The sequence below is a fragment of the Papaver somniferum genome, chromosome 11 (genome assembly GCF_003573695.1).
Source record: "Papaver somniferum cultivar HN1 chromosome 11, ASM357369v1, whole genome shotgun sequence".
NCBI classification, from domain to species: domain Eukaryota; kingdom Viridiplantae; phylum Streptophyta; class Magnoliopsida; order Ranunculales; family Papaveraceae; genus Papaver; species Papaver somniferum.
In genome coordinates, this window is record NC_039368.1 from 114,098,318 (window position 1) to 114,113,139 (window position 14,822).

General features: G+C 36.9%; 1 long non-coding RNA gene across 1 annotated transcript; it reads left to right on the forward strand.

The window, feature by feature from the left end:
- Window positions 1-1,706: 1,706 nt before the first annotated feature.
- On the forward strand, window positions 1,707-2,419 carry LOC113321784. Its single transcript, XR_003346877.1, has 3 exons — window positions 1,707-1,874; window positions 1,989-2,058; window positions 2,184-2,419. It is a non-coding gene; the product is annotated as an uncharacterized LOC113321784 (long non-coding RNA).
- The last annotated feature ends 12,403 nt before the right edge of the window (window positions 2,420-14,822 follow it).

Below are 14,822 nucleotides of genomic sequence, written 5' to 3' on the forward strand. Positions count from 1 at the left end.
TTCAATGTATCCTCACCCACGATATCACACATAAGCATTATCAGAATCAGTTAAAGCCTCAATACTAGTTTGTTTTTCCTAAAATTAGCCCTAATATGGAAATAGCTAGTATTTCTATCACCAAATTGCATAGCGTCATCCTTTGCTCTTTGTTTATAAAAATATTCCTCAATGTTTTTCAATGCTCTAATTGAGCAAGGATAGTATATATCACAGTATCAGTAGTATCAACAATTCCCTGAGCATGCAAACTTTCTAATTGGTTATTTAGACAACTAGTTTTTCTTTGAATGTGGCCAAAGGAATGAGTATATTCCAATAACCTAAAGCTTGTCTGACTTCTCTTAAAGAAGTTGTTATTAATGAATTCAACCGCAATAGTTCCTTGTACTCGAAAAGTAATAACGAAAATGGTTTTTGTGCTTAAAAGCTAAGGATCCTTGAATATTAGCTTGCCAGTTATCCCTTACTACAATTTTTCACATGTCATCTCTAAGCCAACATTTTTTAATCTTCATAGGTTTCTTAACATGATTAACATCTCTAGCATTAGTAAATATAATGGGGATACGATCACTAGCTATGAGAGATGTATGATTTTAAGAAATACGTAAAACAATTGATCGGTTTTTAAGACTCTGTCAAGTCTTTCTTGTATGTGTTCAATACCATGTCTTCTATTAGTCCAAGTAAAAGTATTTCTAGATAAAGTGATACCATGGACTCCTAAAGAGTCAACAAAATCTCTCGCAGTATCTAAAACGGATCGAGTAGGGGGATACCACCAGATTTCTCAGAATTATAAAGGATAAAATTCATATCTCCCATAAAAACCCAAAAACTATTAATACATTGACTAAACTGATGAATAAAATCTCACTGTTCAATTCTATTATCATTAAGATGAGCCTCACACATACAAATAAGATATACTTTAGACCTTGCATCAATGCACAATTCACAGTTAATAACATTATAAACAGAACTTATGACTTTAAGATCCAATACATCTTTCCAAATAAGACAAAGACCACCAGCACGACCAATATGATTGATAATAAAATTATTGGGATAGTTTAAAGGTTTGTTGTAGTTCAATTTTCTTGTAATGGGTCTTAGTTTCTGAAACAAAATCAGGATCATTTGTTCTAATAAGTGATTTAAGATGTGATCTTTATCTTTATTTCCATATCCTTGATCCTTCCAAGAAATACAGAGGTGCAAATCAGGTCACACAAAACTCAGCAGAAACAAATGGGTGTACTAACTTTGAGCCTGAGTTCACTTTTACCATGACCTGACCGTAAATGAATCTGCAACCCAAATTTTTCTAGCTTTTAACCAATTTAATCCCAAATATCCCGTGATCCTAATATCCAGTTAATAGGTAATGGTTATAGAGATACCCCATACCCGATATTTTAGTCACCCGGATTCCAAGTGAAAAGGAAAAAGGAAATAGAACAACTTTTAACGCTGAGCTGTAACACAATACCCCTGAGCCGTAACTCGATGTTGGTATGCGATTTGTCTAAAGTGCATAAAAGTTCTTCTGAAAACCGTTACAATTGGGACTCTTTTTTCATAAGAAACAAAATAACCATTTTCCTCTTTCAGCCATTTCTTCTTTTGCTCTGACCCGTCTGCAACAAGCACAACAGAAATGGCAATACTCTCCTCTACCTTTTCCACTCTTTTAAAAACCAAGCCTCTAAATTTCATTGAATCTTTTATATAACAAAACCCTAACTTCATTCACTCAAACCCTATTCCTGAAAAAGAAAAGAGAGTGAAAATACTGAAGTTTTAAAATGGGTCTGTTCAGCAAAGCAGCGACGAGGTTCCGTCAAGCTTATCAGAAGCTGAAATTCAAGGTAAGTGATTTGTTGGTTTAGTAATGTTGTTTTTCTCTATTCTCTCCTCCTGTTGTTTGATTTTCCCCCCTTCTGAGGTACCCATGGCAAATGTTTTCTATTTGTGTTCTGGAGTTGGGGTTGAATTTGTTGGTATGGGTGGTGTTCAGCCTAAGATGCATGGGCTGGAATCGCAAGCTGAAAGGTAACCTACATTATCAAAGGAACAAAAGAATCCGTGTTTTTTCGTGAATTAGTTTCTGTTCGTTGTTACTGATATTCGAATTAGTTTTTGTTCTTCGTTAATAAAATTAGGGTTTTGTTAATCAGGTTGAAGGATGGTGGTCACGATGGAGTTGAATGATGTTTAAGCTGAAGGATTGTTTCGTAGGAAATGTTGTTTATTTTGCTTTTATTTCGAGATGTTGGCATGTCATGAACTAATGTTTTAAGAATATTTTAGCTTTTAACTTTTGAACTTCGAAAATGGGCTATGTTACTATGAATTTTATTTAAGATCCAAATTTGTGGTTGAATTTCTTTTTGCTATTACGTACCTGCAGCTCTTTCCCATTTCTTCTTGTTTGTGTTTCTCTCAGCTTCAGCTGTTATGTGAACTGTAGTTGTAGGTTCGTTGTCAGTGTAAATCACTGGCTACTCAAATTTCTTACAGATGTCTTGCAGGAAATAATGTTGTGCAGGGAATGGATCATCTCATTCAACACCAGCACTTAGCCCAGCTGAAGTATTGATTCCTATTCGTGGAATTGGTCCTAAGAAAGATGGGATTGCCTTTGCATCTCTTAAAAGCCCGCAGTCTTGCACTAAATTGGACACTTGAGCTAAGTGAGTACCTTTCTGTTCACAGGATATAAAATGCATGTGATGCTTGTTTTGAGCAATGGCAAGTCTTTGCTGTGAATCTTTCGCTTACTATCTTAGAAATGGTTTCTTGCTTTATTTCCAAAAGTTGCGACATATATGACTTACAGTGAATATGGACATTGGAGGTAGACTTTGTAAGGAGATTCTCGGGGCTTGGGACTAAGCAGGTATAATGTCATTGGCTAAAAATAAAATCTGATGACTTGTTTTGCTCACATATGATACTTTTTACTTTGGCTGAGTGCCAATATGGAAATACCCTAAGTTATGGGTTGGGTTCTTAAGTGTGCTTTCCTGAAACAACCTCAATCATACGGCGTGTTACTTCAGGTAGGTTATTACCTTGATTATCGTTATTGGCTTACTGAGACACGATATTGACCACAGAGTTGGTAATTTTCCAGTATGGACATGTTCTTCGTTGGACTGACATCCAAGATTTCAAACTTTATCACTTGTGCTGGTGAGGCAGCAGGATTTGAAACTTAATATAGATTGCAGCTTAAGAAATCAGGTTTTAGGTTTAGGTTCAACCACCAAATTTGAACTGATATCATAACACCAAGAAAAGATATATTTTTACTGCTAAGATGAAGGGGTCTTAAAATTGTACCATTGATATTTTGGACCCCAGTTACACGTCATTACGATTAGAATGGTCGTTATCCACTCTCATTTATATGTTTACTATTATTGACGAAGTTATGATCACCATTTAGTTACCCGCGATGCAATTGGAAAGTGTATTGAGCAGAACTACTGCTTCTCTGAAGACTCTCTTGAGTTGGTGGTCCATGCTGAACAAACCAAGCATCCAAAAACGTTGGTTTTGGATTTTATATGAATTTGCAGGAAACAACTGATTCTTGCTTCAATAAAATGGGAAACAGAACAAAAGATTTTTGCTTCGAGAGTCTAGACTTAATCATTTATTTAATGACACTTGTGTTCTGCTGTTGATCTTGTATGCACGATGAGAGTGAAAAGAGTAAGTTTGCATAGAATGAAAGAAGCCTTTCCTCTTACTTGTCAGTTTGTTATTGCATTCCACACAATTGTTACGAAGTTTATGGGGATGTTTGGATTAATTTCAATGAAAATATATTTTTCTGATGGGTAGGTGACGTGCAGTTGAAGAACCAAAAACTTAGTTAACATGCATTTTATAACTTTTCTGCAGGGCTGATGGCGGGAGTTTCAACTCATATAGACAAAAGAAACAGGACACCCCACTGGAGAAATTTGAAGCAAATAACCCCTGTTGGAGGTAGGTCCTAGAAGATCTTATCTTTGTTTCTTATTGCCTTTCCGTTTTTCAGTTGTGAGATTGTCGTATGGTAAGACTCTTATGCAGAGCTGAGTCACATATGCAATCCTGTTAAATCTGATTTTCTGCGAAGGTCTTTGACTCCTGTTGCAATGGTTACACCTATTAAAGTCAGATCACCCCAGTTGTCCCTGCCATCTCAGTCCTTACCAGGAGAGTTAAGGAACTTAGGTATGCACCATTTTTGGGTATATCTCAATACTTTTTCTTATTCTATGGTAGTTTTTTCCCCTCCTCTCTGTTGTACTACAAATGATTGACCGTGCTTCTCTTCACTAATAAACTATTACATTCACCGTGATGTCTACCTTCATGTCCTTTTTTAAACAAACTGTGTGACATTTTTCTATGTTATTTACCATATGCTGTAACTGTAAATCAATTTCGTACCAACAGAGTCATATCTGGGAACAGTGATGCGCCTCAATTCAGGTTCCATAAAGGATATGCAGTAGAAATTTGAGATACGGGCTATCTTAGAAAATAGTTTCTTGCGTTATTTCCAAAAGTTGCGACATATTTGACTTACAGCGAATATGGACATTGTATGCAGACTTTGTAATAGGGATTCTGGCGACTTGGGAATAAGCGGGTACAATTTCATTGGATAATAATAAAATTTGATGGCTTGTTTTGGTCACACATGAAACTTTTTACCTGGTTGTTCCTTATATACGGTTTTTATTCACTGGCCGAGTGCCGATATGGAAGTACCCTTGGATAACTTTTATTGTTGTCGTGTTTGTTTTTTTTGCTGGGGTATTAAGATTCTGTTGGTATTTAATTTTTATTAACATTCCTTAAGTTTTACTAGTCTTGACTCCATCATTTAATGATGGTTTGGCTGGTCATGCTTATCCTTCCCATCTTTTTTTTTGTTTTTAATAGATGAATGGGGTAAGTAGGGCACTGTTTAAGCGTGCCTACCCCTTTTTTTTTCCAGAGATGGGATGAGGTGGGTCGGCTTAAGTTAGACACGTCTATTCCCTTTCTTTTATTTTCAGATGGATGGGGTGGAATGGGTAGGGCGTAGTTTAGATTAGTCTACTCCCTTTTATTTTTCGAATGAATAAGGTGTGGTGGGTAGGGCTTTGGTTGAACCCGGCTACTCACTCTTCTTTTTCAAATAGATGGGGTGTTGTGGGTTAAACGCGTCTACTCCCTCTTATTTTTTAGATAGATGAGGTGAAGTGGGTAGGGATTTGGTTAAACGCGTCTACTCTTTTTTTTTAAAGATAGATGAGGTGAAGTGAGGTGGGAAGGGATTTGGTTAAACGCGCCTACTCCCCCTTCTTTTTCAGATAGATGAGGTGAGGTGGCAAGGTCTTTGGTTTAACGCGCCTACTCTCTTTTCTTTTTCAAATAGGTGGGGTGTTGTGGGTAAGGCGTGGGTTAGACGCGCGTACTCCCTTTTTCTTTTTAGATAGATGAGGTGTGGTGGGTAGGGCTTTGGTTGAGCGCGCCTACTCCCTCTTGGTGGGCTATCCTGTTGGGTGCTTTTGGTATTCCCTTAATTTTTTGTAGATTTGTCATCCGACCAGGCGCTTTTGGCATTCTTTTAGCCTGTTGTATATTCGTCAGCCGACCAGGCGCCTTTGGCATTCCTGTAGCCTTTTGTAGATTTGTCATCCGACCAGGCTCCTTTTGGTATTCCTGTAGCCCTTTGTATATTCGTCAGCCCACCAGGCGCCTTTGGCATTCCTATAGCCCTTTGTATATTTATCAGCCGACCAGGCGCCTTTGACATTCCTGTAGCCTTTTGTATATTCGTGAGCCGACCAGGCGTTTTTGGCATCCCTGTAGCCTTTTGTATGTTCGTCAGTCAACCATGCGTCTTTGGCATTCCTGTAGCCTTTTGTAGATTTGTCATCCGACCAGGTGCCTTTGGCATTCCTGTAACCTTTTGTATATTCGTCAGCCGACCAGGCGCCTTTGGCATTCCTGCAGTCTTTTGTAGATCTGTCATCCGACCAGGTGCCTTTGGAATTCTTGTAGCCTTTTGTAGATTTGTCAGCTAACCAGGCGCTTTTGGCATTCCTGTAGCCTTTTGTAGATTTTTCAACCGACCAGGTGCCTTTAGCATTCCTGTAGTCTTATGTAGATTTGTCAGACGACCAGGTGCCTTTGGCATTCCTATAACCTTTTATTTTTCATATTGCTCATGAATTCAAAAGAAAAGATTATTCTTACCATAACAAAAAGGGGTTGTTTACAAGCTAGGTGTGATTATTCCTTGTTTCTTCTCTCCTCTCTTCTGTTCTTCTTCCCCCTTCTTTTGTTGGGTTCTTCACATTTTCCCTCTCAATGGAGGGAAAAGGGGTCGTGTTCAATTGTTTGTTTTGCTGCTTCAAGTTATCTAGAAGCCCGTTTTCGTTCGAATATGATCCTTATGGCAAAACATTCCACCATCGGATGTCCCAACCTTCGATGGTAGTGACAATACTTAGTCGCGTTCTTATCCATCTTGTTGACGTCTACCACTGTTGGGGGCAGCTAGATGTCCTTTCTTGTAACCCATTGATTCAGGAGTTCAACCGTGTTCACTCTATTACAGGGTAAGGGAGGCGGTGGATTTGATTCTCGCCTAGTCCATCCACTTTTCCTTTGGCCTCCGTCGACTGCTTGAAACTGGTCTCCGTTCTCATTGTTAATATTAGACCTTACATTACGTGGTGCTTTAGATATGATGTTGACTGCGTGGTGCCAGACATGAAATTGATCAAACTTCTCTTAAAGGCCCGTGTCATTCCAGACACACATATTTCGACGAGCGCTCATTCGCTGATGTCTTCATGGAAATCTAGCGCCAGGCGTCAGAAACACAAGATATATTTTCCTATTTCCTCTCATATCCGCTGATCGTTCTTGCTTAATTCTGTTGATGTGATTTTCTTCTTGGATGAATAGAATTTTCCAAGGAAAAGTGCGGACATGATTGGCCAGGAATCTACACTTTCCGCCTTTAAGTTGTCGTACCATGTGAACGTCGTTCATGTTGGTGACTTAGGAATTCTCTTATCCACAGCTTTCCATCGGAGGCTTTGTCGTTCATTGTCGATAAGAATTGGCTAAGGTGTTCCCGCGCATTTCCTTGCCCATCATACGTTTTGAATCTCGGAGAAGCATAGTCCTCGGGGTACTGGTATTCTTGGATACTTGTTGGGTATGTGTTGCTTACAAGGAAGTGATTGTCTTGTTTTATTACGTGGTAATTTTTCTCTAGGTATCTCGCCATATCTAGGTATCATGTGATGTCGTGATCTTGGAGCTTTTTCGTTCTTCGCCCTTAGTTGCTTTCTTGGGAGTGTTTTGGACTACTATCACTTCTTGCGCTATCTAATCCTCTATCTCTTGCCTTCTTTGCAAGCATTCATCTAGCTCTTTTTGTGTGTCCTATAGGACTGGAGATGCATGCTCTGTTGATTAGATTACCTAGATGTTTTTCTCTTGAGTTTCTCTCATTTCTCAATTTTAAGGTCCGCGTCCTATCGATTGCTTGGCGGTGTTTTGAGATAGCATTTCTTCCTCGATGTCCTCGTCGTCTATTGTTACTTCGTCCATGTTGATGGGTTGGTTGGTCGATTGATTCTTTTCCGCGCCCGAATTAGCGCTTCCTAGGTGTGTCATAGTGAGATAGGCACGAGCTTCCGGGTGTGCGCCAAATGTTGAAGGGTGATTTTGGTTTTGGTTCTACCCGTCCTAGCTACACTAAGTGATCTCATCTTTCTAGAAATAATAAAAGAGGGAGTTGTCTTTCTATTGTACCTTGTCCTTCCTTATGTAGACTTTCCAAAAGTCCCTTAGTTTTATGACATCATGCCATATGTTCTAAACCTACTGAATTACTTCCAATGCCATTCCTTCCTTAATATAACCTCCTCCGTATTCATTAATTTCTTCATTGTCCTTTCCATCTCATGGGTATTTCTCATTGGTCTTGGGCTTAGTCCCCATGTTTAATGTTAGGTTTTCCATCCCTCTCGGGGACACCCTAAACCCGTTAAGAGGTATTTCATGTATCAACAATACTCATGAAAAAATACATTTATAAATTAAAAAATGCAATCTTTTACAAACCGTGGCTAAAATGTTCATGAACTGATTCTTTTGAATCAGTCCGATTTTGCTTCAATTTTGTCTTGTTCTATGAGAATATATAAAATTGAAGAACTCTACGAGTAACACAATTAGATTCATTTGATTATCAATTGATCTAGAACTGTTAAGAGAAAAGTATTAATATGACTAACTTCGATTAACTGTTATTGAGCAAACTCAATATACACGTTTAGGTACGGTTACCCATATCTAAATGAAAGTATATTTCATTTGTGTGTAACAAGCTAAGACCATCTAACGGTGGAAAGATATTAGCTTGAATCTTAAATCAGGTTTTATCTAACGGTGAATATTGATTGCCTTGTTCCAAAGTTATCAAACCCTGATTTGAAGACTATATAAAGGAGAACTCTAGCAACTGGGAAACCTAATCCCCATACCTCATGTGTGATATTAGTTGCAACTAGGGTCGTTTCTCTTTTAACTTAGGTTTTTCCTAAAACCATTATAGGTTAACGACTTAAAGACTTCATTGAGATTCGGAATCCGGGCCCAACTATTTTCTCTGTAGTTGCGTGTTCTGATCTTGCTTTGTTCTATCGTATTGAATATTATCTTCTCTAAGATTTGCTCGATATTTATCTCCGATAGGTAAGATATAAAAATTAATCACTAAGCTCTTTATCTCATTCTTTGTGATTCCACAATAACTTGTTCTACTACCATATAGTTAAGTTATTATGAGGTGATTGATACTTCTAGGCTGTTCTTCGGGAATATAAGACCGCATTATCAATTGGTTCTTGTTCACCTTGATTTATCAAAAGACGGAACAAAACTTCGTAAGTATTTCTGTGGGAGACAGATTTATCTATTCAAACATACTTTTCTGTGAGAAATATTTGTTTATCAAATCTTTGACTTTGGGTCGTAGCAACTCTTAGTTGTGGGTGATATCAGCTAAGGGAATCAAGTGCGTAGAGTCTTGCTGGGATTCAGAGGCGTAAGGAACGAGATTGTACCTTAATCAGTGTGAGATTGGTTAGGGCTCAAATACATTCCAATCTGAATTTAACTTGTAGTAGGCTAGAGTCTGTAGCGGCTTAATATAGTGTGGTGTTCAAATCTGGACTAGGTCCCGGGGTTTTTCTGCATTTGCGGTTTCCTCGTTAACAAAACTTCCGGTGTCTGTGTTACTTCTTTTCCGCAGTATATTTGTTTATGTAACTGAAATATCACAGGTTGTGCTTAGTTCAATCAATTGGTAAATCCAACTTTTGGTTGTTGATTGAAAATGATTGACACTTGAACATTGGTCTTTGGTACCGTTCAAGTTGTTTCTCATAATAATCAGGCTCGCAAATTTCTATCTGTTTGATTTGCTGATTACATTGAGAAACAGAGATATAACTCTTGGATATATTTTTTATTGATTGAGTCTGACTGTCTAGTTGATTATCTTGGAATTATATTGGAGTTTGTTTGTACAGATTGCCTAAAAAAATATTGGATGTGGTTGTTAGACCCCCGCTTTTTCAATATCTATTTATATAGATTAATACTAGCAAAATCTAATTACAATAAATGTGTAATTGATTATAAGCCTAAATCAAGGTAACTAATTCAGCTAACAAATATTGATTATCAGTAAATACAAGATATCTGTAAGAATATTCTAGAAGAACTGACTATGATTTATTAAGAAGCTTAGAGTCATAATAACAATATCAGGGTTCAAATTCCTTGTGTGGTTTCAGCTGATCAATAGGTTTTCAGCTAATCTTTCGTGTCCTTGAACTTAGAGAGCCATCGGGTCCAAATATAAAGAGTTTCTGGACTTTGAAACGCTGAGCACCCTGATGAAAATGAAGTGATTAAGTAGTTTTCCTTGGGTTTTGTTGTTGTTTTAAATGGTATCCCCTAAGTCTGCATCTAAAATTTCTTTAACATCCTGGAACACATTTATGCAATACCTTATGTCTGGTATTTAGTAAGATCAATATCCTTTATTTTCTGAGTTTGAGAAAGGGAGTAAATCATTTCCGTCTTTTAGGTTTCGTAGTATGTGGTTAATGCATCCTTGTCTTAGAGTTGCCGAAATGAACGCACGTAACGCACCTGTTTTGGGTGCCTAATGTTCATTCTTATTCGGGATCTCATCAAATATTTGAATAATGACATACCCAGGGATATAAATCAAAATGAAGACACACGGCTATGTCTCATCTGGTGTGCAAATGTAAATTCTGAAATACAAACATCACAAGTAAATTTGGTTGAAGTTGTGAGTGTTGTGCCATATATATCGGACATTGTAGCTTAGTACAAAGATTGCATTTAGGTAGATCAAAGTTAGAACAAATTGTTTCTTAGACCTCATTCCTTACTCAGTCGGCACACTCTCCGCAACCTTCAAACCTTAGAATGCAAATGCAGCATCTCTACATTCCCTTTAAAAAAATGATACGAATCTACATTCCCTCAATGGGTTCTCCTTTTCTTCGTTAATTTCCAAGCTTTAACTTAGGTAAAACAATAGATTATTCAGTGAGAAAAAATAACAACCTGATTTTTCTTTTGTTTTGTCATTTCCAAGTTTTGCACTTTAAGGAAAATAATGTTTTGAGATTAGTTATGTGGGTGCCGGGATTCGAACCCGCATCTGACCTCTAGGCTAACCTATTACTGTCGGAGTTAGTCGTCTATTGGGATAAAAATTTAGACGGTGATTGCAGTTTGTCGGCATCATTACTCACGTCGGGTTCGGGTGGTGCGGACTTTAAAACTGTGTCCGTTAACAGGCGCGAATTAAAAAAAAATACGAATTACTGATAGATCTTATCCTTGTGGGCTAGCTTAATAGCGGGTCGTTTCTCTAGCCAAGCTTAATCGGAAGTCCAAAATTAGTTTTTTGGACCAAAAAATTGTTACAGGGTCCACACTGTAAAATGCATTTTTTAAATGCCGAAATTACCCTAGATTATATGTTAATACTTTCATCTATGTCGTCATTTTTATTTTCTCTTCTTACAACTCGAGCTCTGGCGATGAGAACTCGAAGAAACTTTTCTGATTTTCTTTTGTTGATCAACGAGTATCATTGAAGGATTTATGAACAAATTCAATAAACAGATAAGTTTCATCTCTTAATAATCTTTTAATTTAGTTGTAATTCAATTTAATGGTTTCAAAAACCTAATAACTTCAAATTTACTTTGATTGTTAATTAGATTCACAATTCATTTTTGATCTGTAATCATCTTTTCATTCTCATTTATTTGAGCTAAAGATTTCGAGGAAAAATGATGAACTTTTTTTTAGGGTTCGTGATTGAATATCGATCAATCTACCAATATTTATCCTATTCGAAATTATAACTCGAGATTCGTAATTAGAGAGCTTATATCTGCGTTACCCGTCAAGTTTTTGTTGAACATTAACTAGTTTGAATTTTTTTGACCTAATTAGATTCTTTTGGTTATTAGTTTTAGTATGATCCAACAGTGCATATGTGTTGCACTTAAAAATGTTGGTAATGTTTTCTACTTATCACTCTTAAGTAATATTTTCATTTATTTTTATATGATCCAACAATGCATGTACTGTATACTGTTTCATTTATTCTTTCATTTTACCTATGATTCAACAGTGCATATACACTATACAATTCAATGTCAGTTCAATAATATATTCATTCATATTTGTCTGTAATTTATCATTGCATATACACTATACCGTTCAAGCTCAGTAGTGCGATAAAATCATTATATTTGTTGAGTTAATATGAGTTCTTATTGTAATATTATTTATTTTGTGTGTGTGTGATTTAAAAGTACATATAAAATTTATTGTTTTATGAGATTTTAGCATCGCGACCTATTAGATATGTTGGTTTATTTTATGTGCTTTTATGTTTTGTATATCTTTGTGTGTATGACCTAACAGTGTATACCGACTATACTGTTCAATATGAGATTAACATTGTGACGAAATTGTGGATAATCGAATAGTAAAGACATGTTATACCGTATGATACGAGTTCAACAATGCGGGTTAGTTACTATGATTGTGGATTAATATGTTAGGTGATTCATTCTTTATGTACACTCCTCAATTTTGGTGTACTATGGCATCCTAATATGTAGGAATTAGACTAATTTGTCATATAAGTACGATTTTGTGAATGATTCAACATTATACTATATTTACACCACAATTTCCTAGTTTATTATTTCCAACATTGTAGATATGCTATACTGGAAAACATTTAGTTATTTTCTACATTTTTGAAGATTTTTCCAAGTGCAGATATGTTATACTGAAATAAATTGCTTTCGTGTTTTTATGTAGGTCTCGCTATGTTGATTTTCAAAGGCGGATATTAACCTGTCAAACTATATGCATGTATGTTTGCTGCCATCCAATATGGGTCTAGTTTTAGTGTTGGTATATGATTTGAAAATGCATATAAGCTATATTAATTTTTCAATATGAGTTTTTTTTTTTTTGAAGCATGAGAAAAAAAGAAAGGACAGATTAAAGTGCTACTACACATGGATATTTTATACCCACGGAATCATTAGATAGAATTTGGCTAATAAATTGTGGGATAGCATGATCCCAGATTGATGTTGATAAGTTTCCTGCTTGACTTCCATCTGCCGCATAGTTTTCCAGACCATTGTGTTGTATTGTGTAGTGAGGAATTTGTCGCATTCTTTGTTTTATTTCTATAATCATATCTGCAACATACCACGGAGCTTCAAGTTCTTTTTTAATGAAGCGCATCAAATTTTCTGAATGTGTCTCAAAAATAACTTTCGTCCATTGTCTCTCCATTTCCGTCTTGAAGCTAGGAGAATCGTCCACGGTTCAGGTATTAGCGCATTAGTTTTACCTAGTGGTTGTGCTAAAGCCATCACTGTTTGATCCGTCGAGTCCCTATAAATAAAACCTTCTCCCTCCATTCCCGGATGTCCTCTAGCGGCCCCATCTGTGTTGATCTTTAGCCAATCCTGTTCTGGTATAATCCATCATGTTAATATCGTTGTTATTGCTCTGATATTGGTTTGAGGAGATATGGATGGTGTATCCCCAGGTAAAGTTGGGGGTAAAACTTTTTCTACCCATTGGAACTCTTGTTGTTGTTGCAGGGTAAGTGCCAAGATTTTGTCTGGGGTTGTATCATGTTATTTGAAAACTAAATCATTTCTAGACGTCCAAATGTTCCAGAAGAGAAAACAACAAGCTGATATATACGGGGCATGGCTATCGCCTTGTACAATTAGGGTAATGGTTGTTTGATTATTTATATTGATATGTGAGTTGATGTTGGTTTGGTTTGTTGATAGACGAGATAATATGATGTTCCAGGATGCTGCTGGTATTGGGCAATGAATAAGCATGTGCTCCGTTGTTTCTAGTTCGTCGTTGCGGCGAGGGAATTGGTTGGAATTTGTGATGTTGATGCGGTGTAGAATAGATAAAGTCGGGAGACCTTCATTTGTAGATTTCCACAAGAAAAGCCGAATTTTTGGTGAAAAAGATAAGTTCCACTAGAATTTAGTGGTGGTGGGGGGGGGGGGGGGGTAGGGGTTTATGTGGCGCTGGGTGTCTTTTTGTTTATTAAACAATTGTATTCGGTGGTAGTGGTGTATTTTCCAGATTTTGTGTATGGCCAAAGGACCTTATCCTGAGGCATGTTTGAGGGAAGGTGGATGTTTATTATATTTTGGATAGCAGTAGGTGGGAGGTGATTAAGATATTCATGATTCCAATTATGGATGGTGGGGTCAATAAGATCAGAAATTGATTTGATTGGGTAGCATTGGTCCGGTTTTAGATTTTGATAGTGCGGTAACCAATTTTCTTGGATAGGTGTTTCTAGACCATTTTCGATACGATGAAAAATGGGGTTTTGTAATGTAGGTATGAGAGATGCCATTTATTTCCATTGTGGGCTGGAAGAGGAAGGAATTGGAGTGTTTTCCTGGAAGATTTGTTGATTTTGTAGATACTTCTCATTATATAATCTAGAGCAAATGGAATTAGGTTGGTCATGCATGTTCCAGATTCTTTTCATGAATAAGGCTTTATTGTGGTGACTACTTTTTCTTATGTCAGGACCTCCTTTTGCTATTGGTTTATTTAGTTTGGTCCATCCTATTGGTGGAGTTTATTTAATGTTGAGTCATGGCCCCAGAAAAAATTCCTAGCGATCCGATTTATCTTTTTGTGTATATGAGTAGGGAATAGTTGTGTTTGCATAAGATGGTTTGAGGTAGGAATTAAGGAAGTTCTAATGAATACTAACCTTCCTGCTGGAGTAAGGCATTTGGTCATCCATCCTTGAGCTTTTCTCACCAGACGTTGAAGCAATGGGTAGAAAATGTGACTAGAGGTTCTGCCATTTTTAAAATATTCTCCCAAGTATATTGGTGGGGTTGACGATGCTGGCATGTCAAAAATTTGTTGAATAGCGTCCAGATGATGTTGTTGCAGTCTAGAATGATGAAATATTGTTGATTTTGCTGCATTAATTTCCTGACCCGTCAAATAACTGTAAGATTAAAGAAGTCTTCTGAGGTGAGCATTGCCTTCCGGAGATGCCTTGTAAGTGATTAGGAGGTCATCCGCATACATTAGATGCAAAATAGGTGGCGCTTTTTGAGATATGTTTATCCCTTTACAAGATTATG